Raw genomic sequence first — 26,883 nt, 5'->3', positions numbered from 1 at the left:
TTTGAAGCAGTGGACCAGGTCCACATGCTCCTGCTCCTACTAGAAATCTCCACAGAGTAAATGCAGTCTGAATTAGAAAGCTCAGAATAAATACTCCAGGATCCATGGGAGAACTGATTTTATCTCCTCCTTTCTTTCTCAAAATGCAGGTGGTCCCTGGGAATTCTCCCTGATTTCTGTGGGTGCTTCTGCACCATCCAGATCCAGAGGGCCCCTGAATCCAGAGATCCCAGGTTCAACCAGCTCTTTATTAAGGTGAGATCTCCTTTCCTCTCGCTTCCCAGTTGTCTTTGGATGGGTGACAACAGATCAAAGTCTGCTGCAAGCATTTTCCTGATGTGGGGACAGGATCCTGGAGCACGTGGTGGGGGTTCTGCCACTGAAGTCCTGACATCCCTCTTATATTTCCTAGAATAAATTAGACCACTGGCTGAAAGATGACTTCTAGCAGTGCTTTAAACAATTTTAGCCAGACAGGTGATGTGAATATGTATTATTTACTAATGTTTTTTTTCCAGCTCAGTTTTTTGACCTCTCCCCAGACTGACCCGCTGTCATGCTTAGTAACATCAATAAGCTTATTTTGCCTTCTGAAAATACATTTTCTTCATAATACAGATTCACAGAGATCCTGTTTTAGCACTGGGGGAGTTTTGCTGTGTGCTGGGATACCCAGAGGCTGTGGAAGCAGTCTAACATTATTGTTTCAATCCAAACAAATAGGGTAAGGACATAAAGAAACCTTGAAAACACATTCATGTACATGCTTTCTGCTAGAGCCCTGAAATGGCAGCAAATCTAAAAAAATGTATCAGATGATGATTTTCTATTTTGATTAGTTCAAATATCAAGAGAAACCTGTGGCTTTTCAGCCCTCAATTAAACCATAGGTGCTTCTTTGTTTCTCCTTCCTCCTACATGTGTTTTGCTTTTAACGAGGGTGGAAAGCCTAAAATGGTGCAGGGTTGTGCTTTGTCTCAGAAACGGCTCCGACCTGGCACTCTGAGGGTGATGTGAAGCCCGTGGTTTGCTGTGACTTAGCTTAGTGCGCTTGCTGAGACTGGGAATCACGTACTGTAACTAAGGAGATGGGCCATTGCTGGGTTTCATTCCGTGAGGCTCAGGGAGCCTCCTGCAAAGGGCTTGCTTTTAGTGCCTTTCGGAGGACTTCAATGAACTCCAGGTTTGTGGGGGCAAAAAAATAGAGCAAAAGTACCCAACTCCTAATGCAAATGCATTATTTGCTGTCAGCTTTTGCTAAGCTTTGCTGCAACTCGTTGTTGAAGAGGAAAACTCAGTTTTTCAGCAATACCCCTTGTACTTTTTTCCAAGCAGGGAAAGGATCTGTTTTCTGTTTCAGCTTTTAAAATATGGTATGTAAGAGGGACTGCATTTCTTTTCTCAGGCTGCCAGAGTAAATACTATATATTACATCTAACTACTATTTATGCAGAGTCTAATGAATTTGCTGGATTGACTAGTATATTAAAAACATAAAAATATTTATTTCTGAGATTAGTTTAAAATAATAATAATACTACTAAAATTTTTTAAAAAAGCATCCTGGGAGAGTTTTTGAGGCATGAGGTTTCTCCCTCACATTTCAGGTAGGGACGCTTCCCGGAGCTGTGAGCATAAGCTTGGCTCATCCCTTCAGATCCATGCTTGGATGGCAGCCCACATGGAGCAGAGTTGAGCTATCTCTGCCACACAGCCCTTCACGAGAGGAGGCTTTTCTGAGGGATTTGAGAGGGTAGTGAAGTGAGCAACACCAGCAGAAGGGTTTGGCAGGCTGGGGAGAAACACACACTCCAGCTGGGAGGCCGTAAGCACAAATAGCTGATTCCTCAGCTTTTCTTTTTACCTCTGCCCCTAAAGAGCAGCACGTGGTGTTTCAGGAAGCTTGTGGTGCAGACCACTCTGGTGGACTCTGTAGTGTTTTATCCATCTTCAGGAAAACAAGACCCAAATGCCAGACAGAGTCTTTTCGAGAGGGAATCCTATGTAGCATTGCAGGATCCACAGCTCAGGTCACAGGTGAAAAAAAAACACACTCTCCAAACATGTGGTTATCTCTCATTCCATTCTCTCTTAAGTGGAATCTTCCAGACTTACAGCTGGCTTGTCCTTTGTTTTGTTCATTTTTTCCCCTCTCGGTTACAAACTCATCTAGAGGCTAATCTAGAGTGTAACACGATTGAGGATTTTGCTTATTCATAACAATTTATTAAGATGTGCCAAGATAGTGCTATTTTAAAAGTTTTTAGATTTTATCTCTTCCTAAAGAGTAGAAAATGCAAATGGTTTAATAACAAGCAGCTGTATCTGCTTAGACTTGCTAAATCATGAGGAGTCGTGGTACAAAACAACACAGCTCTCTTCCAGGCACCACTCTAAATTTATGGTACAATGATGCCAGATGACAATGGAATTGCAAAGGAAGTGCTTAGTACATCAAAAATTAATACCTAGCGAGTCCATTTTTTTATGGTGATGATTATGAGTGTTCACTCTGTGTTTGAACATAATCCTCTCAGAACAGCAGTTTACTAAATGTACTGGAGATTATTGAACAAAATACAAGCTGAGGTCACGTTTGGGTTTTCATTGGGCAAATAACTATCATTTTCTTCTCAATCAAAACTAAAATTGCAGTGTTGAGGGAGGTACTCGGATCTGGTGGATACAAATGGGAAGTTGATACCTGTGCTCTGAGCAATTCAGAGCTCTGCAGAGGAAAACAAGCACGTCACGCTTCTCCTTAGTTATGAGAATTAGTGTGTTATTTGACTTCAGGAGCTGTTACTTGAATATTGAAACACTGACCAAACACTCTAAGAGGTCAGAGTCCCATGCAGGGATGGACACCTGCCTTTGTGTAAATACTCACAGATGTACAGAGATGATAAACAAGGGAGGAAGGGAGGCAGGAATTCAACCTCTCCCAAACCTGTCCACTGTTCACTTCAAATAGAAGTTTCACAACCTCTGCTTTATGATCCGTTTGTTATATTATGTACCTGTTTTATTTGGAGTAACAAATTAGTTATAAACATTTATTTTTAGCACTGAATCATGCTTCTGGGCACACTTAAGCAGAGCCTGTGTATGGTCTGTCCAGTACTCTGTGTACAGCTTTTTGCATCAGATGAAAAATGTACAACTTAATCAATTGTAACTATAGCTATATACCAGGAGGGCTGTTTGATCCTAAATCTGAAGAAATCATCATGACTTTGTTTATTATTTCCAATTTCACGGTCTCATGCAAAATGCAAGCGTTTATTTTAGCAGCAATCATAAAATTGAATAATTTGTTTCTAGACATACTCTTTGCTAATTCGTGGTGCAGTAAATTTTTTTTGCAGTCAGTTTTGTGTCTTTTGCCACAGGTCCTCATATTTACATGCAGACCAAGGGAAGCAGCTATTAGAACTCAAAAAACAGTGGCAGAATTGTGGATGGCATATAGCGTACTTGGGTTAATTAGGATGAAGTGCAATTTATTCCAAGTGCAAGGGAAGGATGAAGAGGGTCACTAGCTGCGTTTGTGTTAAACTATGAATTTCACTCCTCACATTTGCCCCCTCTGAAGTGGAATTTCTCCTGCCCGTGTTACTCGGGAGGTGATGTCAGTGCAGTGTAGGACATTAACGAGAATCTTAGCTTTGAGGTTTGACTTCCCCCCCCCCCCCCCCCCCCCAACCTCCTGTTAATGATGTGACAGTTTGTTGCTGCAGGACAGAGACAGAGCTGCATGTTTGGTAAGCAAAGGTCAGACACCCAGGGCTGCACGGGCTGCTGTGCTGATCAGAGCCAGGGAGAAAAGAGAGGAGTGATGGCTTCTCAGTGCTGAGAGTGGCCCCACAGAAGAAATGTATTTGAAATAACAATGGTTTGAAGCAGCATGTCACTGACCTCCAGTGCTGCACATTAAAAAAAAAAAAAAAAAAATCAAAAAAAATATCAAAAAATCCCAAGCCGTTGAATATTTAATGATGGCTGAACAAACTTAGAGTGACCCAAGGAAGATGGAAAGTTGCAGAAGTTAATGCTCCCAAAATACAGCAGAGTTCAGTAGTCCTTTAAAGCCATTAAAGAGCTTTTACCATCTGTTAGGTAATTACCCATCATCATCAGTTATTAGAAGTAGGAAATGATGTAAAGGGCACCAACACGACAGAAAAAGAACAGCCAGATTCTTGTGGGTTTCTTGAATGAGGTCATTAAAATGTGGTTATTAATACTGAGATAAAAATGAAAAACATTTATAGGCCATGTTGTAGCTGCTCTGTTCCAAAAAAGAAAGCATTGCATTTTCCCTGGCAGTAAATATTTAGCTCAAGTCTTGCACTTGTTACTAGTCTGAGACAAAATGTATCATAATATTTGTCTCCAAAAAAACAACATAAGATGATGAAGATTTAAGGTTTCTGAACTCAGTGCATTATAGCTCAGCTAAAACCAATTACGGAAAACTCAGTTTGAGGATCACGACTTGGAACAGATTAAAACCAAGTAACCAAAAACCCCCAAAGCTGTGTGTCCCTTTAAGCTGCAGGATTCTACATGCAAACATATGCACACATTCTTACTTATACACCAATATGTGCTTTGATTTCCCTAATTCTAATTTCTTTTTTCCTCCCTTCTTAGTCAAAGTAGGTTCCCTAAAATGTGTTCCTTTCTAGGCAGTAGCTGCATATCTTTAAGCATTCTGCAGGAATTTAAGTCTGCAGGTCTGAGGTTGCACAGGGATCCTCGGCCATATGCTTTGCAATTTTTTGGTCTTATTTCCTTCAGCAAGTTGATATATCTCACTGCAAGTTCATAATACACATTAGAGTTATACAAATACATAAAAGATCTGTTCTGGATGTTCTTTAAAATGTGCTCTCAGTTGTTTTTTCTGGAGTGGTTCAAAGTAACTTCCAAAAATGATGTGGTTTTCTCGTAAAGGAGGAGAATTCTGTGTCAGCCAAGAAAACTCAGAAGGGTGCAAGTTGTTTTTAATGTATTTAAATTTGAATTTTGATAATTGTACCTGTTTCTTCTCAGGTTCTTTGCTGGAGAAGTCCTTGCAGACACATTATTGGGCCTCCCATAAAACTAAAAATGCTTTCAGTGAGTGAACTTGTTCCAGAGGCAGCTTGTGGGGGCTGAGTTGACCTATACTGCAACAGAGTGAGTGTTGAGAATATAACTTTTCCTTGGCCAAAGTGCTTGGCTGTTTGTGAGAAACCAAAAAAGCCCATAAGTGGCAGAGGATGAGCTGTGCCTGTGTCGAGGCACACAAAGGACCTGTCCTGAATGTGTGCTTTGGGACCTCAGTGCTGAGAAACTGCCGGTGTCCAAAGCAAAGACTGCCCAAGCGAGTGGCCTACCCTGGTCATGTAGCTGCACAAACAGAATAGAAATAAAGGAAACTGTTGAACCATCTGGGAATCAAAGAGAAAGTCATGTCCAGGCTGCCCAGACTAACCCTGGTTTATGGCTGCAATAACAAGGCAACTGTGTGAGAAATGGGCAAATCTCATAAATTAAAAAATGGGGAGTTTGGAAATTGCTGTGGTGGATGATCAAGAAAGAAGTACAGGGGGAACTAAGAGAGCAAAACCAGGGCCACTGAAGTAAGAGAACACAGGGCAAACTCTGTAATGGAGGGACAAGGGATGAACGTGGGAAGGGGACAAGGTAATAAAAGGAGTAAAAACCTATGCTGCTCCAGGGCTCCTTTCAACAGCTCCGTGCCTGATCAATGCACTCATTCCCCCCATAACCCTGTCTGTCTTTCTTTTCCATCCAGAAAGGAGGTGGTGCATCTTCCCTGGCCTTGTGGGATCCCCATGAGCTCATGCCAGCATCGAGCATGGATGGGAGCAACTCGAGGAGCACAGCAACACCTGCCCTTCCCGACCCTCTGCTTGAGGCTGCTGGATCTGTGGCTGCAGATGCTGAAGGACTGCAATGTCTCTCTGTGTATGTATGGCCTTCTTTCTTTCTAGGGGTCTATTGCAAAGCCTAGTGAATAATATTGAATTACTTTGCTTCTTGGAGTAATTTTTCCCTGTGCAATTTCTTTCTCATATGTGAACTATGCTATATATAAAACGCACCACACATTAAAAGAAAAAAACAACAACAACAACAACAAAAAAACCACTACAATTTTATTTTGGTTTTGGCAGCTGCAAGTCTAAACATTTAGGTAAAGAACAGAGGCATTAGGTTTGCGCTGCCAAAAACTTACTCATAAGGTACCTTATCCCATTATTTTTTCCATCTGTTTTGTCTCTTAGAGATTATTGCAGCAGCTTAAGAGTTTGATTTATTTCCACCAAGGCATAGGAAGAGAATGTGTGAAGAGTCAGAAATGCTTAAAACCACAGTCTTAACTGCTGAAATATTCTATTTATGAAAATACTTTCTGAATTTATGTTCAAAATCCTCTGCCTGATTTGCTGAATGAGGAGGAAGAGAGAGCAGGGGATTTTTCCCTGTCAGGTCTCCACGAGCAGGGCTGTGTTGAATATTTAAATACAGCATTTGCTGGCGGTGCATATTGTTATACGCTTTTTCTGGGGAACAACAATCTGTGGAAGATTATGTTTGCCTTTTCATTAGAGCAGAAACAAAAATATCAAACAAGCACTGAATTGTATTTTATTGTAAGTTGATGTTACATTCTATTTTAGTGAAAAACTGTTTGTGGGTGTCTCTTCCCTTTGTTGCTTCAAACCCGAGCAGCAGTTTTGGTAGGGACAGTGTGTTGTCTGGAGGGTGTGGTGGTAAATGAACTTGGAACAAAGACAGTGTTTGCAAAAGTGAGCAAATCTGTATTCAGACACCTGACTAAGAGCTGGACTGCACAGTCCTTGAGTACCCAAGGCCCTCCTGCAGGAGCAGCTTCATTCTGCAGAATTGTTCTGTCTGTGTGGACAGCTTCATCTGCTCTCAGACTCCCCCTGCACCTCAAACCTGTCTCCACTCCATAAGTAACAGCTTCTTGCTGGCACCGAGCCTCAGTCCTGGAGGCTGATTTATGGACCTTCAGGAAGAGCAGGCCAGCCCTTGAGGCCAGAGACTCACCCCTCCATATTTTAACATCCTGGAGGATGTAAGAGTGGCAAAGCTGAAACACCGACCTTCTCATGCACTGCAGTGTACCATATATCAGGTACTGCAATCCTTGGGTTAATGCTGGGAAAACAGCTACCAGTAGAAGGTTTACTGTGAAATAAGCAGAAATTTAGTATGCCTGAAAATGGAAAGGGAGCTCAAGAACCGTGTGTCACAGCCTTTGTTCGCTGTGATGTGAAAAAATGTGTAAAAATTATTTTGGTTTGGGGTTTTGTTTGGCTTTTTATTTTTTTTTTTCCCCCTAGAAAAATGAAGACAGGTTACCTGAGCAATGGTTGAGGAGAGGACTGCAACCAGGACATCTCAATGGCACTTGAAGGTAACAAAACATTCATGGGATGAGTGAATCTGTGTATTGGTACCAGCACCAAATCCCTTGATGCATTCTCAGTAAGTTAGAAGTTGCAGCATGTTTGAAAGCTGTGACAAAGAAGGTGTGACAGTTAAAAAGCAAATATCAAAAATAAAGTAAAATAAATCTTTGAACAAGCTGAACTCTAAATATTTAAAACTCGCAAAAAGTGTAAGAAGTGAAGCAGAAATAATTGTTGGTGCTAATATTTAAAAGCTATGAAATGCCTGTGTGTGTCCAGGCATCTTTTTTTTTTTTTTTTTTTCTAAGATGTCAGATTTCACATGACAGAAAGTTATCACCCCCAGACTGATATTTTTGGAACTGCTCAGTGCCTAATCAGTTAGTGAGAGCAGTTGACAATTGCAAGCCGGATGCCTGGAAATAAAATCAATGTGAGTGTTCCTGCTGTTGGCTGAGTTGGGCTGGGGATGCGACCTTCAGTGCCCAGCAGATGCCCACTTCACCCACTCCAATATGCTTTTAATCATAACTTGCTTTCTGTCCCTACTAGCGAGGATTTGGGTGGGTCTGTGGGAACACGGAAACCCAAACAACAAGTGGTACCCTGGATTTTAACCTAGAGGCATAACAGCCATTTCACTCTCTAAATCTATAAGCATTGCTACAAGCCTTTTGTTGTAACATTGCTGGAAAAGCTTTTATTTTCATATTGCAAAAAAATAGGAAGAAAGCGTTGGGTTAAGATCAGGGTGTAGCCAACAGGAACGAGGGGGAGTAGAGGTGCTCTGTGACAGCAGAAATAAAAGCACGAGCAGGGAACCGCTCTGCAAGCCATACCCACCAGAAACAACTAAAAATCAGGAGCTGCCTCATGCAGAGTAGAGAGCTGCCACCCGTGGAGAGAGAAAACCCTGGAGCTGCACAGGGCACAGCTGCGGAGGCCAAGCTGGGGAGTCACGCTGTGCTTGTGAGGGAAGGAGAGCTGGGGAAGCAGGGGATGAAGTTTCTAAGCATCGCAGTTTTGCTGTGATCTGTTCAGGATGGGTTGCTCACCCCTGAAACAGAAGGTAGCTGCTTTTTTCCTGTTTATTTTTTTTTTCTTCTTCTTTTTTTTTTTTTTTTTTTTGTGTGTGTGGTTTTTCTTGTTTGTTTGTTTGTTTGTTTTGTTTTTCTTTTGTATTGCTGCAGAGCTTTTGTCAAGTCAGGGAGTTGAAACATCCTCCAGCAGGGTCGGACAGGAGGTACAGGCAGCCCAAAAAGGGCTTCTCAGAGAGGCACGTGGGAGAGGCATAAAGAGGGAACAAAGAATGGGAGAAGCTGTGAGTCTGGTGTGTCCCAGCTTGTGCCCTTTCCTCCTGAGCCTGGTGGTGCAGAGGCTGTGGGGGTGGTCTTGGAGCTGAGGCCTCCAGGTCCTGCTGTGGGTGTCGATGGCCTCAGAGCTGCCTGAGTTGGGAGCATGGCAGGTCCACTTGGCATCCACAGCTCCCATCCCAAATAGGTGCGCTTGAACACTTCCCAGCCACTGTTGAGAGAGGGCCAGTGGAGACACGGTGTGCAGTATTTACCATGATTGCAGTGACTGCTCTGGTAGCTGTGTGTTCCTCTGCTTGTTAATCCCCACTGTCCTCACTGTTGATTTAAATACCTTTATGTGACATTTGCAGACTAATGGAGCATGGGGACCCGGAAGGAACCTCTGAAAGGTTGTCTGATGGGATCCACATAAATCAGAGCCTATTCATCCTCGCACATGATCCCCCTGCCTGCTCAGACGTGGCTTCTGCAGCAAAAAATAGAGATAAGTAGCAAAAGCTGCTCAAGGAGAAGCCTCATTGTACGTGTTACGACAGTCAGGAGAGGGATTAATCCTGGCAGTGTTCCCCTTGTATTTGTTAAGGCGGGTGATGCACAGTGACAGTGGCAGCTGCTCCTTTCCACAGCCCTGCTGAGGAAACCTTACCTGCGTGTTCCTTCAGAGGTGCATAATGCACCATTCCTAGCTCACGGGGGTCAGCAAACCCACAGGTGACAAAGGCTCCTGTGGCTCCACACATCAACGTAGCACCTTATTAGCTCACATTTTCAAGAGCCTTCTCTGGAGGAGTGTAAAGGCTGTGAGTGTCGTGGTCTCTCTGAGAGCAGCACAGACACACCCCCTTCCATGTTCATGGATAGACAGCCTTTCCTGGGGCACGTAGCCCTTTCTCCATACTTTTGTTTTCATAATCTGCAGAGAAAGAGCAAGGCTTTTTTTCCTGCCTCGCTGAGTGTGTTGCTTTAGTGCTTGTGTGTAGCTTAGCTAAGGCAAAAGAGAGTTGTACCATTCAGAACAGCACTCGAATCGTTGGGCTACTTGAGAAAAAAGTGTTTCTCACTCACTCCTTTTGAACCCACTGTATTTAACATAGGAGTGCTAAACATGAGTGGAATGAGTGGAAGAGAATAAAGAGCTTTGATTTCTGAAAGCTGGTGATGAACAATGGTGGTGATGGGAACTCTGGGCTAATTGTATCTATGCTCAGGATTTTTTTTTCCTTCCTTTCTTTTTTTTTTTTTTTCCCTTTCTTTCTTTCATCCCATAATTGAACAAGTTGCTAAAAGAACTTTAGGATTAAATATCGAACAAAATGTTTCCCGAGTAACTGTTGCAGCTAATGCACCAGAGAGTTGTCCATATTTTTCCTATGCTTGTGGTGTTTAGGGAATGCTCTTGATAGGGATTTGACTCTCCTACCTGTAAACACACAGCTGTGAGCAACAGCTGGAAGGATGGAGTGGCACTTCACCTGCTGGTAACCCTTTCTGGATTGCACAGATCCCCTCTGGGAGGAGAGAGTGAAGCTGTTTAGTTCTCTCTGCAGAGGGGATTCCCAGGGAACAGATAGTCCTACAGAATTCACTACCTTAAGCTGACTTACCATCAACAAAGGCTAAGAGAGGAAAATAAACATAGTAAGTATCTAAAGAGACAACCATGCTGTGATGGAAAAAGCCTTTAAAAGTAGTTACATAAAAAGCATGAGCTTCTATGCAGAGTTAGGGTCCCTGAATGGAGTAATTAAAAACGAGCATGCATTTGCTGTTAGGAATCTATCAGAAGTAAAACCAAAATGTAATCAGATTCAGCTTTTTAGGTGGAAGCTTTTTTCACTTCACAGAACAAAAAGAAGGTGAATAACAAGCACCACCAATTCCCCTCACCATCATCAATATTGAAGTACTTTGCTGAAGCAAAAGGTGAAGAAGGAATTTGGACATTTAAAGACTTGAAATTTACTGAATTTTCTCCCCAGCTTGATTGTAAGTAACCATACCCTCATTAAGCGAAGCATGTGAAGTGTCTGAGCAGCTCAAGGAGCGGGACAGTGCTTCAAACACAGACTGTGCTGCTCCAGCTACTGCCAAGGGAAGGCGCTGGGCTTGTCAGAGTAGTTTGTATGTAAATTGAGGGAGGTTATTTGAGTTTCAGTGTTACTTAGAAGTTAAACAGCCCTTTTAGAAGGAAATTTTAGTCAAATCAACACATGCATTCCACCCTCCTCCCAATGGGGAAGCAATTAGAAAAGCAAGGAGAGCATTCCCAAACAGCACTGCTTAACAAATGAGTCTGAAGTGTTTGCTTATTTTTAATCTAATAATGATACTGACTTGATGACTCTTTTGTCTTTGTGTTTCACTCCCTCATGGTTTAAGCATAGACAATCGCTTATAAATCTCCTGTTTTGTAAGAGTTCATGAGAGTGTTGCTATTGTTATTTTTTTCCTTTTGCATAGTGGGAAAAGATGCAGAAGATAACATATTTGCCTGCTCATATCTTATGTATTCTCAAGAGCTCAATAAGAAATAAAAAGGTTCAGAAATACAAATGTAAAATTGGAAGCATTGCTTCGCAGGATCTTTCCTACCTAATTTTCTGAATATCCAATCTGATCACAACTCCAAGGTGAGGACTGTTATAGGTTCAGGAATGCTGGATTTTGTTAGTTCAGTCAGACCACGTTCTGTCTGGATACTGAAATGCCTGGTTGAAATTTTGTGGCTTGTGTTATACAGGAAGGCAGGAGAGCAAATCTTAGCCATTCACTAAGCTCTTGAGATGCATTTTTGAGGATCTGTCAGTCAGATTGGGAGTCAGGCTTCCAGAGGATGAGAACACAAACAGTTGTCTTTTTTGATTTTTGTTTTCCTTGATATGTAATTTAGCTTCATGTGAAAGATATGTTGAAGAGCATGAATCTTATTTTCCAGGGCAGCTGTGATTGTCTCTCTTCAATTCCCTCTTCTGTGCACTTTGGAACTTCTTTGTGTAAGAGGTGAGCTCTTGTAGCTGTCAGTGGTTCTTATGAGGGAAGATAACTTCTACCCAGGATTGACATTCCACGGAAACACTACCTATGATAAGAAAAGAAAGCTAAACTCCGTAAGTCTAATGAAACTTTAAAATAAAAATATGTCTGCCTTATTCTAGGATATGGTTTGAAAAATCACTGTGTAAGTCAAATGAGTCACACCTGGAATTTCAGTTGAGGTTTTCAGGGGAATCCTTACTCAATGGTTTTCATATGCTATGGAGTTGTCATGTGGTAATAAGTGAATTTATCATCATATTAGCTACCGTGGTTGTTACACTAACCATTACTTCCACGTTACCCTTTCTCTCCAGTTCCCAAAAGAAATGCCATTTTCTAATGCCCTTTTTCCTCCAACTAGGTTGGTGAAGTTCAACACCAGGTTTGCAGGATTTGACTTGGAAATGCTTCCTTTTGACTTTGATGCCTGGTTTCTTGGAGAGCCCATCAACAGCGTGGATTTAAGAATCTGCCTTGGTAAGTACCTTTGGCTGTCACTGTTACTAAGATGCTCTAACTTGGATGATTTAATTTGTGTCCCTGTGTAAAAACAGATTTGTTTTTCAGGCCTTTTGCCCCTTGAGACCTCAGTGATGTAAATGTGAGCAGTGCTCTGTGCATTAATTCCTGCTCGTGTCCTGGAGCCTAGAAGCACAATTTCCCGTAAACATTTCCAAGTTTGGAACAAAAACAGGTTTTCACATTAAAAGCTCCCTTTTATGTTTGCAAGAAAGCTGTGTGTGAGCTGGATGTGCTCAGGCAAGTGCACTTCATTAGGTAATTCTGCTCTCAACTGTGTGCTCATGAACCATTCCCCGTTTAACCTCAGAGAACGATGTGCATGTGTGAAGTCAATGAGCTCTCACAGTCCTAGGAGTCATCCTTTTGGAAGGTATTAACAACTACAATAACAGAGATAATATTTTTAAAGCTGCTTCCTGGGGTTAACAGCTAAAGGCCATTTGAGATCCCTGCTCCATTTTCCATGATATCATATTTAAAAGAGTGGTGTGGTATCCAGCCCTCGTGGAGAGATGTGTGCCAGCCACTATAACCACAGCTGTGAAGGTTGTCAGGGAACTTTTTGTCGGGAATTAAGTTATCCAAATATCAGGAAAGGCATCATATGAGTACCCAGTACAGATACTCAGTGTAGGTAACTTTGTAGTCATAACAGCACAATAATAAACCAATAGTAAAATTGTTGTTCCTCCTCCTCTCTTCCACTCCCCACCCCTCAATAAAAAAAACCAAAACCAGTCCTCAACTTTTCTTAGGTTTTCTATTTTTTTCCTATTTTCAGTGATGACCTGTGCCATGACTTGAGTTCAGCAAGAGCTGCCTGCTTGTGCTACGTGTATTCAGGTAGGACTGGCTGGCTCAGTTATCCTGCTTTATGTGACTTCTGAAGAGAAGACTACAGCCAGTCTCATCTGCAAAAAGGAGCTCAAATCCTGGATTCATTCCAGCCCTGTATTGACTGCAGGTATGGCTTTGTTTGCAGCCTGGCACTTGGAAGTGGTGTTGCAGTTTCCTGGCTTCACATCATCAGTTTTAAGCTTTCGTCCTGCCCGGAATAGAAATGTTATCTTATCTATATTTTAGCAGTAAATAACAGAAAAGGAAGACATCCTGGCTATCCCTTCCACTGTTTTTCAGGCCAGTATTCAGCACACCAAAGGCAGGGGTCATTGTGTGAGTTTCCCTCCAGCTCCAGTGTTTAGGCCAGGTGGGCTGGGCTAAAGGTTTATAGCAAATAGCAGGATGTTTCTAGACTAAGGAAGCAAAACAACAGGTAGATTGTGTTCCATTGGAAATTGTGTCACTGCTGGAGGGTGGCCAGCCAGTCTGCTTTTATTTTTATATGCTCATGGTGCCGTACACCAATTTACAATGCCAATGATTTGGCTTTTGTCTGTTTAAAAGATGGGTGAAGTCTAAAGAACAACCAATTCCAGTGACCTTTTAAAACTGCAGGTTATCTTTAGCCTGCTGAAAATAAGTCCACTCTTTGAAAATCCAGAGCTATTGTCTTCACACAGAACAGAAAACATAGGGGCATAAAACAAATCCTGCCTCATATTCCTCATCTTATTCTGTGGGAGTTATTCTTGAGCGTGCAAGACCCTACACATTATTCCTATGGGTGCTTACATCTGACAGTCTCTTTTGTAATATGTCTGGTGTTACAATTCTTCTCTTTTTAATAATGACCTGCTTTTATTCAGAAAAAGTTGAGCTACAGCAGCCCAGTCTATTTTAGATAACAAAGACTGCTTTTTGAAGCTGAATTGCGTGAATGCTTTTTAAACCCCTCTTGTATAATCTGATATTCCTAAAAACTTTAGGTTGTACATTCGCTGTAACAAACCCCGTGCTGCTGCTGTGCTGGGGGTTTCTTGTTTTTTTAATAAATTGTTTTCCAGATAAATAGCAAAATTCCCCATGGACACTAGGGTAGTGCTAAACATCTGGCTTGTCTCTGTAGACTGCACCATGTGGAACCCGAAATAGCTGGTTCAGTGCTGTGCCTGTCTCCCAGTTATATTAAAAACATCAGCTTTTCTTGGGGAACATTTGGTAAAAGCTTCCTTCATTGCTTTAAGCCAGTTCCCATGTGGATATTACTCCTTCAGACCGATGGGAAATTATTCAGATTACAAAAAAGTGAAGTTGTCAACATTTGTTTACAGGACAAAACACTGCATTGCAATAACAAGTGTGGGACAAGGAAAATTCCAACAGCATGTAATACATTGTAGCTCTAATTTTCTCCCCACATTTCTAGCTTTAATAGAATATTCTCTGGTCTGGAAGACTAATTGTTTTTTAATAAAAAAAGTTTTTATGTTACTGAATTCAATGAACAGTTCTCTCCTCTCCTACCTAAGCAGACAAATGCCTGTCATGTAAGTACAAAACACAGCCTATATATAACTAAGATCTTGATTTTTGTCCACATTTCAACAGCTTTTTGTCAATAAGATTTGGTAAAGAAAAGTGAGAGAACAGAGTTTGTGATGATAAGGTGGAGCTATGTGGGGGGGGGGGGGAAGCCCAACTACTACCTTTTTTCTTACATTTGCAATTTTTGTTGTTAGCTTTAGAAGGTTAAAGTTTTTTCATGGCCACATTCCTCACACAATCTCCTTTGTGCCTTCGGGATGTTTTGGCCCCACTCCAGAGCTAGAGACCCTTCCGTGGACATCATTCCACCACCTACCAAAATCCAGCTGGGTGTGCTTCTGGGGTGGGGAGGGTTTCTGAAATCAGCTGTACCATTAATCCAAGACACGGTGGTTTTTTTTGCTCTGTCAGATTAATTGCATGAAAAGGCACGTGCACTAAATTGCCGCTGACGCTGACCCGGTTAACAGGTGCCAGGGATGTCTCATTTTATCTGTGGTTGAAAGGAAGCTCGTGTGTCATTTTATAGAAAGCATGCATTCTGTAAATTATAAACATTTTCTACAGCAATAGAACCTTTCTAAACCTTCTGAAAGAGAGTCGCTGAATTACAAATTCTCTGCAGTTGCATTGTCTCTGATTCAATCACACAGATTAATGTGATCCATTGCTCTTATCTGCACCAATTTTATTGCATTATATGTATGTCATGAACATGGTTTGTGGTTGAAAAGGGAATTGTACTGCCACAGTATGAGAGTGAAAAAGCATAATTAAGAGACAAGTCATGAACATCCTTTATTATGGTCTAACAGCCATGCTAATAGTCTCGCTTTACATTTATGTGTAAAAGGTACTTCAAGAGGCAATGCCTTATGAAATAAATTTAATTTTGACATTAGGATGCTGTTATAACTTACAGAGCCTGTAGGTGGCTTAAAATAGTCGTCTGCCATGTACTTCTACTTAGAGACACGAATAGAACCCTGACTGGAATCTTGACTGGGGTCTAACTTTTAGTACCTGGTGAAACAAAATTTTTCCATTTAAAGAGCTTTTCACCTTTGTTTGCAGTGGGGGTATTATCAGTATATAAATGGGGACAAGAGGTTTTCACTCAGATTATACATGTGCAGAAAACCCCATACATTAAGCTAGAACATCCTTTTCCTGGAAATATGGCACAGGAGAAGGGAGAGAACTGATGTAGGTATGAGCCCCACACCTGCATTTTAGAAAGGCACATTCTGCCTTTCCTTCCACCCATTTGTTCATCACTCAGAGAATCCTGAGAGGTTTTTTTTTCTTTGCTCTGCTTCCTGTGCCTATGAAAACAGAAAAACTAAAGAAAAATGAATGACTTCTGCATGAAATTTCCTTCCAGGGAACTAACTGTAAATTGCAGTGGTTATTAATACTAGTAATTCAAGTCTAATCAGGGAAAAGTAAATAAAAACATTTACTTTGCATCCTACAATCTATGTTGGGGCTGGAAAACAAGGACTCTTTTTCTTTTTTGGCACTTGTTTTCATTTTCTTGACTTGGTTGTTTAAGAAAATAATGGGAAAAGGGAAGCCATCTCAGGAAAGAGAAAAACTCTCTTGTCACCTGGGATGCAGAGAATCAAAGGTGAGGTCCAGGGTGAGAAAAGGGCAGAGAAAGGGCTCCCATGTCTGAAAAAGGTGCGTCTACAGGGGATGTATGTGATGTGGGCAGTTGCTGGCTTAGATTTTTAGCTGGGAGTTCCCCTTGTGGGCAGAGCTTTACTCCTGACCACTCATGGCTCCTGATGTTCAGTGTCAAACTGGCCAGTGTACTTATTCCATTTCCTATACTAATGTGAGTCTTCTCTTTGCTGAAATCATGCCTTATGCCAGTGGGAGAAACTGAATGCACACTTTCAAAGTCATCCATATTCCACATCCAAAATGCTTTTGGGCAACCAGGTTCAGTGCTTTCATTTAAGCAGCAATTTTATTTAACAGATGGAAAATCAAATGAGGAAAGTACAATTTCCAGTAAGATTCTGCTGAACTTTGAGCAGGAATGAAAGGACAAATGGTGACAATCTTATTCTTGCCAGAAGTTATCTTGCTCCACACCTTAAGATACTATTTAGTGCAAGTAGAGCATCGTGTTCTGATCCAGCACCGATTGACTTGTTCAGTTTAGAGGTCAGATTGAGAAAACCTATGTACTGATCCTACCATGAAATACTTCATTACCTTCTACTAGGCAATATATTCACTCTGTTGTTTTCTGTAGAACAGATACATATTTTAAATAGCATTCACCTTTAGCTTGTGTTTTGCTAATTTTGTATACTTCTATATTTTCTATACCTTTCTTGCTGACTGACCGAAATTAGCAGTGAAGATATTTAGCAAGCTTCCCTTCCAACAGTGTTTTATTTTTATTTAGGAGTTTTTACTTTGTAACCAGTCAGTCTGTGACTCTCATGAGCTGCGTCAAAGGCTCACCACGCCAGATCCTGTCTTCGTGACATTTTTGGAACTGGTGCACTCCAGAAATAATAGTGAGGAGTTAAAAATGCTATCCAAGAAGACTCTGCAACAGGCAGCTACCTAGAGAGGCTGCAATCTTCATTAATACAAAAAGGAATAGCGTTTCTTAAAATATCAGAAAGACTAGAAGGTGACTATCCTTTGTATCTGATGCAAGCAATTACGTGTATTATTTTGATGGAGCAGCTTTGACAAGCTCCTCAGATGGTTTAAACAGAATCGTTATATGCACATCTGACTCTGTTACTGTTAAGAGGCTCAGTTGATTTATTAGTGCAGTATTGCCTTACACTTGGTTTATTCTTTGGACATGTTTCCGGAGGGTTTAGTTTCACAGTCTCTTGGGCATGACATTTTGTTGACTAGCCATCATCTAAACTTGGCCAAGAGCAATCAGATGAGCTTTCCGCCCAAGCTCTGTAAGCTACATCTGTTCTCGATAATTGACAACGCAGTAATCCTCCCCCAAAACTCCTCCTTGGGGGCATGTTGTATCCTCACTTGCCCTGCAAATTCATCAGTTGCTTGGCTCTGCAGATCAGTCACCTGCCTTGTGCATTATTGCAGCAAAACTTCCAATGCTGCGGACTAGGAGATATGGTTGGAGAGGGAAAGAGAGAGGTGGCATCATGAGCAGCAGGGAAGCAAGGCTGTGAATATCAGGAAGCATTTGGCAGTACTAAGAGGGTGCAGCTCAGATAGCACAGGCCCCCAGCAGTTGCCCTGTTTTTCCCACTGAAGTGGAAGCATCTGGATTTCAGCTGGTCACATTTTCTGTACAGTGTTCACGTCTCTCAAGAGGGCATTAGAAGAAACTGCAGAGATTCAGTCATATTTTCTGGTTTTTTCTACCATGAGACTTAACCTAAGGAAGAGAAAAGGAAGTGGGTCACAGGGGAGCAGAAAAGGCTGTGACTCTTGCTGAGCACTGCTCAGCAATAATGAAAACATCCCCAAATTATCAGCACTGTTTCCAGCACAAATCCAAAGCACAGCCCCACAGCAGCTACTGGGAAGGAAACGAAGGGCCCCAGCCCAAACTGAGGTGTTTGCATTGTCTCTTTCTACTTTTGTTCATGGATTTTTATGTGACAGTGAGATGGCTGAAAAGCAACCTGATGCGGTGGCTACATAAATTTGGAAAACTCTTCTTGAAAACTCTGGTATAACCCGTGTACTGTAGTGTGTCCAAATGGATTTAGGGTATCATAACGCTCCTAGAAAAACAAAGGGACAAAGAAGATGGGATTGCTAAGGGAGACATTAGATTTCATTTCACACTGGTAATAGTTTAGAGATGTGTGCTGAGCAAAATGTGATTCAATTCTGCGGCACTTTTCTTTTTTATTGCTGCTAAGTGATTTCAATATCCAGTCTAAAGTGATATTGAGAGTGTTCGATAGAAGGGGGATGAAATCAGGGAGCGCTGGAGGCTCAGAGGAGGCCGCAAATCTCAGGTTGACTCGCCGAAGCCTTTCGGAGCCGTCCCACCTGACCTTAACCCATCTTATTTAACCTGGAGGCTGCTGGTAAGTACCTTGCAATGTAAGATATGGTCTGGTGTTAAAGGGAACTATGTGGCTAGATTGCATTTTGGACGTCAATTGATGCTGCGTAGTTATGGCTTTGGCCGTGAACTTACCGCTTTCAGAAACGTTCATGGCTAAAAGTTTATTGCCCAGCTGTTGCTGCCTGATAGACATATCATAACTAGGAAATGGTTTAAACCCTGTAACCTTTCAATTTATGGCAGCTGAAAGCAGGTGAAGATTGCTACACAAACAGGGAGGAATACCTGTAGTCGACAGTCACAGACATGGTACCGGGGTGCCACTTCTCAAAGCTAAGGAGCTCCTTTCTGCTTCTGATGAACACGCAGCTAGAAAAGGTGAGTGTTGTTATTTGTTCTACATATTTTGCATTGTCGATGATCGGAATAATTTTTCAGTTTCTTGAATTTTCAGTCAGCTGTTAAAAATGTGCTTTGTATAACAGTGTACAGTATGGGATCCTAAATCAGACGATAATGGTAGGAGCCTGAGGGGCACAGGAGGGAACACTGAGAATCTGTATTTTGGCTTCTGCAGGTTTTGGGCATAGAACTGAGGAAGTGTGAAATGAGGGCAATGCAGAAAAATACGTCAGACAAAGGCAGTCGCTCAGTAAGTGCCCACATTAGTGAGAGTTTCACAAATCTTTTTGTTTTCAATGTAACAGGGTTACACAGAAAAACAAGTTTATTTTCTGCAAGAAAAGGCTCAGGAGCTACACTGTATTGTCCTCGCTATGCTTTTGGAATCCTTTATATTTCTAGGCATCATCTCATTTTCTCTAACAAAATACTGAGCTGCTGATAAAGTGCCATGAAATTTAAAAAACAAAACAAAACAAAAGCAACCAACCTTTGAGAGGATTTTAAATTCACGTCTTGCGGTTAAAGAACCTTGGCTTTTTTTCTGGAATGGCTCCTGACTGATGTGTTAGCATAGAATATTTGGTACAGTTTCTGTGGGGTTCTTTGAGAGCAAACTTCTGCTTTTGGTCTTTAGCTGCGTAAATATTTTGGTTTAGAACTGGTTAGAGTAAATAACGCCCAAAGGCAGCCGTGGTTTGGCAAAACCTTCCTAGGGCTTTATTTAGTCCACGTGCTGCGTTTCCATTTGAATGCGTAAATTGTGCTGTCACTTGACCGGATCTGCAAGGCCGTGTGAGAAGGAAAAGTGAGCTCTCAGCAGTTCCTCCATTAAAAATGCCCTGAGCAGCAGGGTGTAATTTTGGCCAGACAGCCACTTAGCTTCCAACAAGTTTGCTTTTCAGAACCTCGGCAGAGGAGGCAGCCGTGCGCTGGTGTCTGTTGGTGGCGCTCCTGAAAGGCGTGTCGGGGGCTGGCAGGGGAGCAGGGCATCCCCTCTCACCCTGCCTTCCCCGCCAAACAGCTCCAAGGCACCGAGGAGCAGGGACCATCTCTGTTGGTTTCCCACTAGGCCTTTATGTAACCCGACAGCTCTGGCAGCAGACATGGCTTCTGCACAGTCATCAATGGTTGCTTCTAAAGCTTCATTAAAAGTGCAGAGCACACCGGCAGCGCCGTGCTCAGATTTGGAGTGGCAACGCTTTCATTTTTTTTATACGTGAGCAGCTACTCTGCTTTGCGCCGAGATACTTTGCATACAGCCTGTGCAATAATTTATTGGCTCCTATAGCATCCAGGGACCTTATTTTTCATGAAGCAGGATGCATTTGTGAAATGTGTGTTGCTAGTATTATTATTTTTAATTTTCTCTTGGCAACTGAATTTTCTGCTGCGGAGAATAATGAAACGAGATGCATTTGCTGGATTCTAGTTTACTTTAAAAAAATCACAATGGCAATTTACATATGTTTCACCCTCACATCCAGACTTTCACTATTTACCATAACTGGATTAGATTCTAGTTATGTGCAGAACTGACTGGAAAATAAACTGGCATCCTGATTTGCATTCATTCTGCACCAGTGGTTCCCCTGTCAAATTTGTTCAGTGTGGCAGATTTGGCCAAGAGCTGGGTTTGTGTATTACCTGTTTCTGCAGGCAAAAGCCTCAAGTATGTGTTGGCCCAAATCCCTGATGAATATAAGGAATGACATGTTGTTACTCAGAGAATAGGAATACTGGAATTAAACTGCACTTAGTGCTCAGAGTAGAAGGAGGTTAGGGGGAAGGTTTGTGCCTGATAGCCAGGAGCCCTCATTTACAGAGTGTCAAAATGGCTGCTGAATTCAAGGTGACCTCAGCCTGTGATTTCCAGGTGGCTTCCCTGTAACTATTCCTGCCCTCCAAGGCAGATAGGTCAGGTTTGGGGGATGCCAACTGCTTGTGCTTTGTGACTCCACTGCCACTTGACCAGGCATCAAAAGAGCAGATGTGTTAAAATCTTCCCTTCCAGTTGAAGGTGTGTGATTTTGGGGGACAAATCTTCTAATTTATCTGTCTTTTCATGCTGTTTTCTCCTCATGGATTTTGTTCATAGGTGTAGCTTACTATGGACAACAGCACTCAGTGGAAGTTAAGAGACAACCACTGGTACACTGGTGCATGCTTATAAAATATGCAGTAATGCTCAATGTTCTATGCAAAGAAAAGATTATCTTTCTGGACTTATTTTCCACCCTTATTTTCCAGGTTTGATGCAAAACCTCTCCTCTCAGGCCTAATGCCAGACTCCCATTCTGAGGTGACTTTTATTCTTTGCTGACTCCTAAGCAGAACCCAGTCCTGTTCAATACAGGACATGAGTTTTCATCATGTACTGCAGAACATACTGCTTGGACAACTTAAATCTTCAGGAGTTAAGTATTTGTTTCACCAGCCCTTGTTGACTCTGATGTAGAGAAGTTTAACTCACCCTTTACTCTTCTATTCACTGCTGCATCCATGAGCTGTCACAATCAAACCCCATGCATAGGCCAACACTATTATCTCACCAACAGATTGATGCTGATATAATTGCAAATTATATTTATAGTAATAATTATTCCTCTGCCCACCTAATAGAGATAGGAAAGGACTCAGAGGTAGATTTAGTACACCTGTTTCAGCTTGAGCTGAGTAGATTTCTGAAAAGCCAGAACTAATAAAATAGGATATAAAGCTGTGCTAACACAAATATCAAGTTTTTGAGAAGTAAGGTAAATATAAAAGTGACCTGATCTGGGCTGACCTGAAGGGAGAGATACAGGAGGTTTTGCTTCCATGCAGATTTATACAGAAGATAACACAGCAATCAAAATAGTAGCAGCAGAGAAGAGAGGTAGACGTTTAAATGGGATTTGAGTGTCCCTGGTGGCTTCAGAGGAAAGTGAAGCACTTCACTTGTGTTTCAAAATATAAATAAACTTGCTGAGTGTGTCGCTCCTCCAACTGCTCATTCTAAAGGCTGCAAGAGGCACGTGGGTGCTGTGCATCACATCTGCTGGCTCGAGCAACAGCGGGGCTGGCGCAGCCGTCTGTCCCTGTATCTGCCAAGCAGGGTTTGCCACAGGCTCTGGAATGCCTTTTGCAGGGCTGGAGCCTGTGGAAATTTATCAGTGCTTGAGGATAATAGTGCAACTAGTGCCATGAGGTGTGCACAGCTCCGTGCTGATTCCCAGGGAAGCCTTCGATAGACTTACTAAAAATTCCCTTGACTTTTGCATTATTCTCTCACTAGAGGTGCTTTGTAAGTGACATTGGAGATCAAGATAAGAGGAAAGAAAAGGGTGTGAGAAGTTCCCAGTACTTACCTCACAAAGTTTGTGCAAGATAGTATTGAGCTATGGCCCTCTAAGGGTCAAAAGCAGGAAAGTTATGAAGTAAACATTAGAAAATGTTTAGAAGAAAGAAGGCAGACGTGCAAAGAGGCTGTTTAAGATAACAGCACTCTGTTCCATGAATTAACACTCAACTCTTTCTGTCCATCCCACACGGACAGTCCAGCACTCCTGCTCCTTTCCCCAGGGAAAGGTTTCCAAGACCACACAGCAAGGCCCCAGCTCTGTCATGTGTCCGTGGCTGGTAACATGCAGCAGTAGATTGGTTTGTGCTCTTGTCACATTCCTCAAGGAAATGATGGCTTTGGTACACTCAGTTATAGATTTAGTATAAACCTGCTTGTGTCATCCACTCAGGCTGCTCTGAGAGACGGGACTGATGCCAAATAATCATTGATGTCTCTACAGAGCTTTCACAGGCATTAGGGACAGAGGGGCACTCCAGAGGATGCCCAGGTTTTCACCTGTTCAGATGCATCTATCTTGATGGAGGGTTGAAAAATATTCAAATTAGTCATTCAGAAAGATCTTTTGCCAAGAGGCAAAATAGACCTAAATTTACTTTAAGAGTCAGCTTGTTATGTTTCAGTTACTAGGAGCAGCAATTGTTTGCATACAGCCCCTGAGCATTTGCACATCTTTTTAACACGTTATTTAATTATTGTTTGTATAGGAGCTCCTGGCCAGCTCCATGCAGATACAAAAATGGTATTAATTGTGTAGGTAGTGCACAGGCAGAGTATGATATAATTAGCAAAAAACTGAATATGTTATGTTCATAAACATGCAGAAGACTCAGGAGCTGAACAAATTAGTAAAAGCTAAAAAAAGCCAACCTGATAAATGGTATGGTAATGATGTTTTGATATTATCTCTTGGCCAAGTGACCGCTTTAAGAGAACCTGAAGATTTCCTGAGTTCCTAATTGACAGTGACAGATTGGTACTAATTAGATAATCATGATACCAGTGGAAAATGAATTGATGGGGACACACAAAACCGGTGACACGCAAAAGGGCAGCAGGATGGGCTTCCTTAAGCAGGAGGACGCTTCAGTGAGTTGAAAAAATGCCTCTTATTGTTCTCATTTCTGCTCTCTGAGTTTTGGTTTTGTGGGGTTTTTTTAAGTATATGGTAATTCTCTTATCCTTTTTATGTTTTATTTAATCTCACGGTCTCAGTGTTCCAGCAGGTTTAAACAGAGAACATTCCTGTGACCTGTGTGAGAGAGAAAGTGTTTTAAATTTTCTAACCCTTTCCTATTATAAAATTTCCCTTTAAATGCCTGACATATGCAGATAACCTGCACCCAGATTAGTCTGCTATCGGGGCTTTTTGTTGCTGCTGCTTTTATGCAATAAGCTGTGCATGAGCAAAATTTTACTTAGTCCCGAAGATCCTCTTAATGTTTCCAGCATAGCTGAATATCGCAAAGAAATAAAACTTCCAAATCGCTCATTTCACTGGACTGTGCCTTCGCTTGAGGCCAGCTGCTAGAATATAACCTTCCTGGGGCTGTGCCATTGCCAAGAGGTAGCTGGTGTATGCATGTACCCAATAAAAGCTGTTGCTAAGGTGTTCTCATGGTCTAGAAGTTAGGTCTAATTTTCTCTGGATGCAGCACAATTTCGTGCTTCTTTAATTATGTTTCAGTCACATGGATAAAACCAGTCCTTCGGAGTTGAAATCACTGCTGCTTTTGATTCATCTCACAGGGGCACGTTCTAATTCTCCAAGAAGGTTAATAGCTTCATACATTCATTGTTTAAGTAATTCCTTAAATCCTCAATGCTTACATGAGCAACTTTACTGGCTTATACTTTCTTTTATTGAAATATATTAAAGGAAATACCTTCAAGCCTACTTCATTAAGTTTCCTTGTAAAATGCTGTGTGCTTCAGAAAGAAAGAATACTAATCTGTAATACTTTTTTTTAAAGGGAGACCTCAACTCTTTGCTCAAAAAATTGCAGTAAGTATCTCTCAGCCTCATTCAAAACAAAAAGAGGTGCTCCTGTTCTGATGCTGCTGAAGCCACTGAAAAAAAGACTTCCCTTCCTCAAGGATCAGTGTAAGTCCAGGACTAGAATACAGTTAATTAAGAAACTGTTGATTCACTGGTATTTTCCCCCTCAAGTTATGATAATGTTACTCATTGCTTGGGTAAAACAAAAATCCCCATAATTTCCAAGAATTAGATTTTTTAAATTATTATTATTTTGAGTATACAAAGATGGAACTGCAGCCTGATAGAGCTGAGATTCCAATGGGACTCTCCCTGGAGTTGCAGAGCTGCTTGTGGAAAGCTGCATCGTTTGAAACGGTCCTGTGGGTTCCTAATGAATGTAACTGCTTTCCGTGGTGGTGCTTAGGTTGGATTCTCTTGCTACAGCTGGTTTAGTAAAATTCATTCACTGATGAGGCTGGGCAATCTACCTCAGTGAAAACGTATCGATTTCCTGTAAAGTCCATTTTTGGAAATGTTCTTACACTGTGTTTTTACATACGTTTGCTCATAATTTAATTGCTGTACCTTTAAGCTACCACTCATGCTGACACAGCTTAAAGTGCCATACAAAGCTGTGAAAAGGTCCTTTTGCAGAGAATTGGAGTAAAGATGGAATTAAGGCTTTTTAAAAGCTAAATTCTTTAGGATTTATATCTGCTTCTTGCCTACACACTGTTGACACTTCATCTAAACTAAGTGTTGACTTCATATTTAAGGGTTTATGCCACTAAATTATTAGGCTCAGTAGGTCAAATGGTGCATATTTGGGAGTTTTAAAGGCATTTTCACAGCTGAAAAAAACACACAAGAAAGAGCAGCTTAATGTCTGTTTTAAAACTGTTAAACCTATAGGAATTCCTAAAGCATACAGTGGAAAGCATTGCTGATTGCTGTGCTCGGTCTGCACCAAGGGAAAGGGTGTGATGGAACGCTTCCAATGAGGAAGGGAGAGAAGAAAGTCTGAGCAGAGGAGAACACAGCAGTGATGGTTACTGTATGAAAGATGATTAAAGCAATTACTAATGCACTCTGTGCTTAATGGATATCTGACTGTGACTGTCTCCCATTGATTCTCCCAGACAGTGGCAGTCAGAAACACTGCCAAGCACCTCCTTTTTTTGTGGAATTTCTTTCAACCTCATTATTTATTTCACTTTGTAAAATATGCTTCATATTTTACTGCTCAGAGAAAATGAAGAGGGTAATAAAAAGCTGGAGGTGGCTTCCTCTGCTGAAGAAAGAGCTGTTGGAACTGGATATTGGACAAACCTCCTTAGCAATAAGGGCGGGTAGATCAATTTTTAGAAGGCTGGCAGTGAACACTCCATATCTCTAAATCTCGGAAGCTGGGTCTGGATACCTTAGCTGAATATATACCCTTCTGTATCCTAAAACTTCTTAGATGTGATGTAAAAACTACTGCATGACATTTTCTGATCTCTGTTATATGGAAGATCAAATCTGTCGATCGCACTGATCCCTTTGGGTCTTAAAATCTTCCAATCTATTGCAGGAAAGATTGCTGCCATTTAACTGCTATGACTGGGGTACAGGTCCTGAGAGCTTCACACACCTCTGCTGGTTTACCTTCAATTCCTGCAAGAAGTTGAGAATGATGTTTAGTTGCTTCCCAACTGTATGGCTCTCATTTAATTCATAGTTTTTCATTACAGTTTCTGGGTCTGTAGTTTTTGTCTTAATTATTTGCTGTAAGACTTTATTTCAAGTCTGTATCCTCTCACCTTGCAGGGTAGCAAACAAGGCCTGTGGACACTCACGCTCAACTCATTCCCAGGGATTAGGATTAAACCCATGTGAAGTTACTTTGTTTATTTGTATTTTTAATCTGCATTGGATACCCATTAATGCTCAGGTTTGTTTATTTCCTTTGTGGGGCTTCTGCTTGTTTATTTGTTTGTTTTCTGGTGTCTTTAGCACACCGCGCTTGAGCTATTGTTGAACCCCTTCATAGTTCATTAGTGCAGCACAGCTCCCTGCTGAATTGGGATGAGTTAGCTGAGAAAAGGAAGAGAGAAGGAAGAGAAGAATCATGTTTGGCAGCAGCACACACTTACTTTGGCTTAAGGTGAGATGACCTAACATTTATCATCATTGTTTGTTCTCTTGACCTCTGCTGTGTGAGGAGATCTAGTTGTAGATGGCTCCACTGGAGCTTTTATTGTTAGTGCCACTGTGTATTTATGGATTTGTTTGGCACTTTGTGGGGAGGGAGGAGAGGTTTATACAATGATCCTGGGAGATGTTGTGTCTTCAGTGAGGAGGAGGTTTGCACAGGAGGAAGTGTCCAGGGAGTGCTCACTCTCTGGAGCAGCACAGACTCTTCTCAT

At 41.6% G+C, this 26,883-nt stretch overlaps 2 long non-coding RNA genes across 3 annotated transcripts; both read left to right on the top strand.

The window, feature by feature from the left end:
- Window positions 1–8,621: 8,621 nt before the first annotated feature.
- On the top strand, window positions 8,622–16,308 carry LOC114064473. Of its 2 annotated transcripts, none has more exons than XR_003572761.1 (5): window positions 8,622–10,756; window positions 12,168–12,283; window positions 12,374–12,500; window positions 13,110–13,292; window positions 16,269–16,308. It is a non-coding gene; the product is annotated as an uncharacterized LOC114064473 (long non-coding RNA). The 2 variants fall into 2 exon arrangements; XR_003572762.1 differs by lacking the exon at window positions 16,269–16,308 and adding an exon at window positions 15,788–15,974.
- Window positions 16,309–17,221: 913 nt separating this feature from the next.
- Window positions 17,222–26,618, top strand: LOC114064472. The gene is made up of 4 exons (XR_003572760.1): window positions 17,222–18,768; window positions 18,993–19,127; window positions 26,285–26,408; window positions 26,508–26,618. It is a non-coding gene; the product is annotated as an uncharacterized LOC114064472 (long non-coding RNA).
- The last annotated feature ends 265 nt before the right edge of the window (window positions 26,619–26,883 follow it).

This window comes from Empidonax traillii, unplaced genomic scaffold (assembly GCF_003031625.1).
Source record: "Empidonax traillii isolate 1590-97213 ecotype Southwest subspecies unplaced genomic scaffold, ASM303162v1 scaffold548:size421700, whole genome shotgun sequence".
In the NCBI taxonomy this organism is placed as follows: Eukaryota; Metazoa; Chordata; class Aves; order Passeriformes; family Tyrannidae; genus Empidonax; species Empidonax traillii.
This window is presented reverse-complemented; position numbering and strand designations above follow the sequence as displayed.